Below are 7,989 nucleotides of genomic sequence, written 5' to 3'. Positions count from 1 at the left end.
CTAATTTGTGTTCACAGAGCACCATATAAATGAGAATGGTCCGCACACTAATTATCTTGTGCTACAACATGTCTAGAACTCAAGGTTCTCTCGAATTGTCAGGTTTTGTTAGAGGAAGGATAGTTGGTCAAGCAGATGGTGGAATAAGTCAGCGGCAAATTTCGCAGAATTTGGGAATCCTCTGGGCCATACTCGACCGGCAAGTCAAGAAACAACAACAACAACAAAAAAAACCAACTTCGAAGAGCGATATACTCCAAGTTTTAAAGCAAGAGTGGGCGAAAATCCCACAATCTAAAATTGACGAGATGATTCTCACGATGCCCCAAAGGATCAACGAACTCCATGGAGCGAAAGGAGGATCTACTAGATATTAATTAAATTACAAATATATCAATTCATGTGAATATGACTGAAAATTTTCATTTTTTCTGAAAAGATGGTGTCTATTTACTTGTGACCGCGCTGTGTAGATGCAATAACAGTTCCACACTATTAGTGAATCTTTATATAAGGTACTAATAGTAGAGTTGTTTTATGGTTTTTAAGATTCTGTGTTATATTCCTACCGATAAGTAATAGTTTAATATACTGATCTAACCACTGTGATATTGTTTTGATTGTTGTTTTTATTAAAAAGTAAAAGCAACCTGACATACTAAATTTACATCTTTATTACTTTGAATATCTGAACATCATTTTACCACATATGCTTTATCATTTCATAACTAATTAATTAAAGTTTGATACTTGAAGGTCAATATTATGTGGAGAAGGTTTGAAACATACGTGGTTGTACATGGAAATCCCTAACAGCAGCAGTTCATTTCTGTTTTGACAAATATATTACTGAACTTTCCACAACATCTGCTTACTCATTTTCTGTCTTGAAAACATATTCAAGGTAAAATTAAATACAATGTTAGTAAGCTGAGTAGTGCTAATTTGTACTTTCATTCGTCATTTTAACAAACGTCATTGCAAGCGAAAAAGCCTACATACACGTGGTAAAAATGTGACTTCATAATACAACAATATATTTAAATAAACATTATTTTGAATAGAAAACCGCACGTCATTTGTACTGTTGAAAAATATACAAAACTTGTGTGCCGATATTGCTACGTCAGTTACACAATAGTTCAATCTGCTTGGGAAAACCCAATTTGTCTTTTTTGAAATAACATAGTGGTTGGGGTAATTTACCAAACACTTTTTGTACAGTGCATGTAGAAATACGTTAGAGTAATGTGAGTCTAGTTAGATCTCTATGATTTAGTTGGCTGATAGTAAATCAACCCACTAGTTTCATGATCACAGCAACACAGAGTTAAATGAAATTTCATACTCATAGTTAAAAAATGGTTAAAGGGAGAGAGGGACGGCTTGTATTCTTAGAGAGCTCAGTTGGGTAGAACACTGGCCCTGTTAGACAAACGCCTTACGTTCAAGCCCCAGTCCCGAAGTTTTTTTTAACTTATAGACTTTTTTGCTTATAATAATGTTTGTTAGAAAGTGTACTTTCGTTGAATCATAACATGAAACTTCATTATTCATCTCTGTTCCAATTGCCTACTAGATTATTGTTTGCTGTGGTAGCATCTGTGTCTGATATCGGTACAATGCTAACTACATCTTTGTAAGTGAAAATTAACAAGCTGATTGATTTTCTCTGGATTATTTTTCCACACAAATTTAAAGAACACCAGCAGATATTGTCTTTATGTATATGACAACAATATCGTGAATTTTTCATATTCTTGAATTTGTTAAATACAAATATTTTAATACTTAACATTAAATTTACTTACAATATTTACGGTTTTTAACTGACATAAATTGATTACATTTGCTTATAAACTTGAATAGGGCGGCTGAATGACAACATGTTAAAGGTTTGGCTGTATACATAATGTTAGAACTAGTAATAATCATAATATTTTGTTGGACATAAATAGTTGGATAGGTTTAATTATGTATTTTATTAGGTATGTATGAGAGTCTGTCTTCATTAAAAAACAGTAGGGAAGACAGGGGGTGGTTAACTCACCTTTTAAATAAAAGTCATCTGTGTACCTCAAGATAAGAAATTTCGATATCAACATACACGTTGATTACAACAACACAAAGTAATACGAAAGTTTATACTCGTAGTTCAAAAAGAGTTTAAAGGTAGAAAAGGACGGCTTGTATTTTTGGAGAACACAGTTGGGTAGAATATCGCATATCCTCAAATAGCTGGAGAATGAAACGGCAATCATGTTATTCCATACGAAGGCGTACATAAACGAAGCTTGCATTGGTTTCGTTCCTGTAAAGTGAATAAGCCAAAGCCTGCAACTTCACATCTGTTATATAGCACCTAGATGGACGGCTTCTTGGTGTCAGTTCTTAAGGTTTGTTGCTTATTCCTTTATTACATAACAGAAAAGATCACAGCTGATATTAACCCACGATGGAACGGCATGTATCATAGCTGCAATTTGGCATTGTTTGAAATATATTAGAAACAGTCCTTTCAAACGCAAACTATTTACACACTCAGGTCATAAAGATATGCTCAGATTGAAATTTATGATTTACAAGACAGGGATGTATCTTGTACTTAAGGAAATTGGTTAAGAATGCTAGTGTTTTTAAGTTTTCTGGGTAAGCTATATTATATTATATACTTATTGTTACTTTCATTAACAGTACTGGTTATACTATTTAGCATATCGAATGCCACTACTTTATATTCTGATTTATTGTGAATCATAATTTATTTTATCATAAATATTGTTTTGCATTGTTAGTTTAATAAGTATATATATATATATATTTAACTAACATAATCTTCCTAAACTGGCTGAATTTCGTGATATTTTAATAGGATTACAACCACAAAGATCGCTAACAGCGAGGTACACAACTGATAAAACAGTGCATTCTAATCTGTATAAATAGAAACTAAGAAAAACTATATTTAATTAGCTATAAGGATAGCATGGTCAATTTGTAATTTCACTATAAGTACTCTGCTTGCTCTGATCGGAAGTTAATATTAATTGGCAAAAACCGTCCCAACAACATTACACAGCATAATCAAGAAGGATCTCCGTCTGAAAGAAAAAATAAAAAGAGATACAAGCCACGTGTACACATGTTATTCCAAATATCGCCTACCTCCAACAGCTGGAGAATGAAACGGACAATCATGCTGTTTCATACGATGACGTACATAAGCGAAATCTGTATTGGTTTCGTTCTTGTAAAGTGAAGGAGCCAAAGCCTGTAACTTCGTATCTGTTATACAGCGCCTTGATGGAAGGCTTTTTGGTGTCAATTCTTAAGGTTTCTTGCCTGTTCTCTGATTAGTGGCTATTTTCTTGGAAGAGTGTTAGCAGAAATTATAACGTAAATGCTTTGCACTTTCTCACTGTTGCAGAGAGGTAGAAGTTCTTTGTCGAGGGGTGCGGACGGATGTTTCAAGCATCAGAGCTGAAAGTTAGTGTGAAAAAAGTTATTCCTGTAATATCGTGATCCAACGATAGCAGACCAAAATTTTTTGTTTTCGTCATTCCATAATCCACTTCAACCGCTACCAGACAACTATATTCATCTTCAGTCCTTGAGACCTTTCATCACCCTTATCGACTGCATTCGTTAATACAGTTTCTTTAATTCAATTTTTTTTCATTCCAGTTTCCGTTCAGCGTGTAAATAAAAGAGTGATTTTGTTGAAATCTTATGTTTCTAATTATATTTTGACACAGCAAATACTTTATACACTTACTCAGAATCCTGAACTCTCGATTAATCGTATGTCAGAATACAACAATAAGAAATAATTAGAGCTAATAACCTGCTCAAACTAATCACGGAACCATAAAATTATAGGTTAGTTTCAATTCTCAACCAAATACTAAACTACACTTTACACACACGCACGCAATTTGGGGATGGAAAAATCTTAAGTTCACTTTGAAAGTCTTTGCTCAGATTTAAACCTGTTTGAGAGAATGCTACTACTTTATCAGTAACCAAAGACAAGATTTGTATATTTTAATGTTTGAAAATATATCAAATGTGAGTAAAAAGAATCATTCGACAAATTAACATCTCTCATAATATCTTATAAGAGAACGCTAAAACTCCTATGAGTATCACAAACACATATGTTATTTGCAAAAAAACTTTACAAACGGAAAATATTTTTCAGTTAAACGAAGGTCATTGCTCTGATTATTGTAAAATGTTTTTGAAAAATGTGATTATGTGATAAAATTGTGGTTGTTTTATAAATAAATGAACAGTCCTGGGTAGCTTAAAAAAAGGAAAACAAGAAAATTAGATCAATCTACTACTTTTTTTTGTAAACTAATGTTGTTAATATATTCTGTATATCGGTACCTTTTAATTCAATATTTGAAGGGCTAGAAATAAAGCACTGTTATTATGGTTAGCCAGCGAATTCAGCAGTAACATTTATAGAAACCAACAGACATTCTTTAATTAGTGGTACAGTAATATGTCTTCGGACTTACACTGCTATAAACGGGTTTCGATACCCTTAGTGGACAGAGCACCGAAAACCCTTTCTGTAGCTTTATCTTATTATAATGGAGCTTGCGATGTTTACGTCCAAAACTCGGATCTTGGAAACTACCGCATCAATCATAATATTTCTATAACTAGGCAGTATTTTTATAGCTGAGCAATATATAAAACAATTGAAATTTCCACAAACGTGATATGTTTCAGACTTAACCAATAAAAATTACAAATAAAAAGGGGTATGTTTCAAATATAAAACAATCAAAAAACAAACTTAAAAAATATTTTTTTTGTTTAGTGCAAATCTCATGAGTGTTGCAACAGAAAAGCAAGGCACTTTCATTGATAACTGCGTCTACAAAGAATTACTTCAGTAAAATCTACTTTGTGATGATAGCTCATTTTTAAACTAAAATTTCAATAAAACTCTTTTTCTCATGAATGGCGAACATTATTGAATGTCAAGTATGAGTATATTGTTGTAGAACTATCAGACAATTCCAGAAAATGCCGCAAGCCCAATAGCCTTTCGCAGTAACTAGCAATTATACCCGCCCTGAGGGCGAGTATTTCTGCTAATGCTTAATAAGAAACGCCAAAACCGTTATTTAATTACAGTTTATAGTGGCATCTATTAATGATTTTGCGCACTAAGTAATGTTAACATGCCTGACTGTCTCATCGAAATATATCCATTTCTTTTGAAACAAGTAAAGCAAAAGATAAGTAAAAAATATATTTTCAAAGAACTATAAAAATATGAAATTAAGTTCATTCTCTTCTTACAGGGGGCGAGTACAATCTTTTGTGAACTATCAAGAAAAAAATTCGTAAAAAGATTCAGCCGGTAATGAAAGACATAAGTGTAGCTTTCTCATATTTTTGTATCATCATTTTACTATTTTGAGAATTTTCCTAATCATGTGATACGATGCTTCAGTATCCGCATATCTTTTTGCATAATAGTTAATTATGATATTCAACTTATAATGAAAGTTCGTATGTAATAGAGAACCTCTTTATATTATCAGAATATTTGTCATTTTTATATGCTAGTTAAATTGTTCAAACATTTTTAACCAGTGTAACTGAAATACCGCTAACAAATTCAATCATACTAAAGCATATAGCTACACAATGAACTATCTGTGCCAATCTCGGGTATCGAAATCCGAGTTTTAGCGTTATAAGCTCTCATAATATCCTCTGAGCCACCATTAAGGTTTGTAATGAAAAATGTATTGTCATTTAGATCATTGAAAATGTAAGAAATGACTTTTTTTTAGTAAGAGATGACTTTTTTTAGAATGCCTGAGAGAAAAGTGTGCCTTAATTTTTATTTTGCAATACATATTGTGGGTATTGTTTAAGAGTATGAACAATATTGACTCTTGATATTTATGAGAACTTCATAAAAAAAGAAGAGAAAAATCTGATTATTTTTAAAAACCCTTTATCACCCAAAATGATGAAATTACAGTTTTACAGAAAAACATGGTTGTGAAAACTAAAAAAGCACTCTCTTGTTGTTGGCACTTGTTCACCTGAATTGACGCCTCTACTTGTAGTTGTTAGCACAAACACGAACAAAACGTTTGTGCGTCTAAAAAAGCTGTATCTTGGCTATAATGGTTATGAGTTATAAATTCTACATAACATATTACGGTTAAAAAGAAAGAAATACACACGGCACATTCGTTAGACATGAATATAGCCATTAAGGTCATGGATAATTGGGGGAGTGTTATAACAATTACAGTTAACAAAGTTACAGAGGTTATACATATAATGGAAGGCTATGAAGAACGTAATAATAGTTACAGATATTGAAAATAATAAGGGCAGAAAATGTTTTACTTCTAGTGGATTAATTATTGAAAAAAAAAAGTTTTGAAAATGTCTTTAGCATCATTTCCTGAAAGTTTATATGTTGTATGTCATTTTGCAAACAATATACCATCTACATAACAGACATTTAAACAGTGTAGAAGCCGGTACAAAAGATCAAACTATTTAAATTATTAAGAAATAATTTTGTTGTTTTATTTCAGATTCTTAGACACATGAAACTGTGAGTGTTTATACTGAATTGTTTAAAAATATGTGTTTATATTTTCATAAATTTTGCTTTTCTACAAAATATAATGTTGTATTTTGTAAGGCTTAAAATTCTGGTAAGTATACCCAACTTTGAAGGTTTCTGAAGTGGACAAAAATTCTCTTTTGAGTTTTGAAATAATACCATTGGCTTCTTTAACTTACAACTTGTAAGGTATTGAGACTGAGTCACCTTCGAAAGACTTATCTGCATGGTTGGCATATTCTTGTTGTATTTTGAATGTTTAACATCATGAAATATTGCACTTAAAGTTGACTTGATGTTTTAGTAATCCAGATTTCGTTTTTCTGTTGTAAGTTTATATGATTTATTCATGAATCAGATTTTCATTTAGGGGCTTTTTCTGTATCCTAGTGACATAACAAAATCCACCAAGGTCTCTCAGGTACGTAATATCAGAGGGTATTTGTCCTATAATAGATGGAAAGTCTACTTTCATGATGAAGCAACCCACAGCAAAGGATGACCAACCAATTTACATTCTACTACTTCCGTATGATGTATATATATATATATAATAGTAAAGACATCTGAGCACTTCATTCGCATGTTCTTCATCGGAAAAGATTTTTCACCAAGTATCTCTACAATAAACAGGTAAGTTGTATTACTGTATATAGTTTTTCTTATACCATGCGTTTTTTTTACAATGAAATAATTTAGAATTTCGCAATAATATTTGTTTGTTTGTTTTCGAAGTTAAGCTTTGTGGTACACAATGGGCTATCTGTGCTCTCCCCACCACGTGTATCGAAACCCGGTTTCTAGCGTTGTAAGTCCGCAGAAATACCGCTGTGCCACAGTAATAAATCACATTAATTTTCCTTTTAAATTAATTAATGTAATTATGAAGTTGCCTTACATATCCAAACGATGATACTCGAATATATTTTGCATACATATTCCAATTTGTATATATTTATACATTTTCAAAGCAATTTGGCCGTTTCCTGCTTGTTTACAAAATTATTCATAACAGGTATGTTATGTTTAATTTCATTACTTGAAATCTATTCTTTCGACCGTTAATAATGAGAGTGAAAGATTAACTGAAATATAGCCTTAAATTTCATTCAAATAATAATAATGGAAACAAGCTTTTTCTATAAATATTTGGCTAAAAAACCGAGTTTCGATACTGTCAGAATTTTTTAATATATCTATATATTCTTTTTTTTTCAGTTTGACAAAATTAAAGATTTTTAGTAACATTTCTGAATTATATATATATATATAGATATATATATACATACTATGTTGTTGTTAGGCTTAGGATTCTTCTACAGTAGGTGTCTGTGACTTGTTAGCGATAAATTCAGCGATAAATAAACAGC

The sequence above is a fragment of the Limulus polyphemus genome, unplaced genomic scaffold, assembly GCF_000517525.1.
Source record: "Limulus polyphemus unplaced genomic scaffold, Limulus_polyphemus-2.1.2 Scaffold5, whole genome shotgun sequence".
Lineage (NCBI taxonomy): Eukaryota > Metazoa > Arthropoda > Merostomata > Xiphosura > Limulidae > Limulus > Limulus polyphemus.
The sequence above is the reverse complement of the archived record's forward strand: the minus strand, read 5'-3'. Positions refer to the sequence as shown.